Source organism: Belonocnema kinseyi, chromosome 1 (genome assembly GCF_010883055.1).
Source record: "Belonocnema kinseyi isolate 2016_QV_RU_SX_M_011 chromosome 1, B_treatae_v1, whole genome shotgun sequence".
NCBI lineage: Eukaryota > Metazoa > Arthropoda > Insecta > Hymenoptera > Cynipidae > Belonocnema > Belonocnema kinseyi.
This window is the reverse complement of record NC_046657.1, coordinates 178,618,612-178,619,944: the sequence shown is the minus strand read 5'-3', so window position 1 is coordinate 178,619,944 and position 1,333 is coordinate 178,618,612.

Below are 1,333 nucleotides of genomic sequence, written 5' to 3'. Positions count from 1 at the left end.
TGGTGCCGAAAATTCAATAACGAACATGGTTCGCTTCTCGAAGTCAAGAAGAACCATGTCAGGCCTCGAGTGAGCAACAGAAACAATTGTCGAGAATATAAATTTCCAGTATATGCAGCACTTCCCATTCTCGACAATTGACTCGATTTCCCTAGGTTGTGCATGGCACGCCCTGCAGCTCTCATCAGGAATGTCTTGGCTCAAAATGTGGCGACGGTATGTTAAGGTGGAAATCACACCGTCTTGGCATGCTAAAAGGAAACCCTCCGTACCAGACTTCGATCCAGGCGATTTAAGGAAATCAAACGTTATCTCACAAGACAACTCTGCAACTCTATATGCTGTACGCAGAATAATCCTGTTGTGAAGACATTCAAGACTCAACATTCCGCGACCCCCTTGACGGCGTGAGATGTACAGTCGCGAAACGGAAGACTTAAGATGCGTGCTTTTGTTCATGTGCATAACCTTTCTTGTCCCGATATCATGGGATCTGAGCTCGTTCTTCGTCCATGGAACTACTCCAAATGAATAGAGTACTACCGGGACGGCAAGCATGTTCGTTGCAGATACTTTGTTCCTCGCCGACAGTTCGGAAGACCAAATCTGTTGGATGAGACGTTTGTATCTGCTTCGGAGAGTATCCTTTATAGATATCACATCCTGAATGCGGCTCTGTGGCATGCACAGTATGTATAAGTATTTGTCTAACCCTAATTCCATTCCAATTTCCTTAGTATATCGCTTGACAATTCCTAGAGCTAGATGTAGTTACTCTTTGTTTTTAGCAGAGATCTTAAGATCGTCCGTGCAAAATACATGAGTGACCTTGTACTTACGATCTGCAGATGATAAGTCTATGGGAGGTCAAATCGAAAGCTTTCCGATAATAAATCCAGGTCGTCGATAGGTCACTCTGGTAGAATGCTGCATCTTTACAGACGCATCTATCGATGAGCAGGTTCTCCCGACATGCGGCTACGCGTTTCTTTGAGCCTCGTTGTTCATACATTTCTTGCCACATAGGTTGAATTGCCCCAACAATTCTATCATTTAGGATAGCTGTGAATATCTTATAAAGTGTGTTCAAACAAGTTATTGGCCTGAAATTCTTCGGGTCAGCTAAGTTGCCTATTTTCGGCAGGAGTATTGTGCGCCCTTCCACCAACCACTCCGAAATCGGCTCTTCCGACTTCAAATATGAGGTGGAAATACGGGCGAAATGCTGATAGGTTGAAGAAAACTTCTTCCACCAGAAGGTTTAGATACAATCTGGTCCCGGTGCGGAATAGTTCTTCATCCCTCTTAATACTTTTTTCACCTCCTCGGTAGT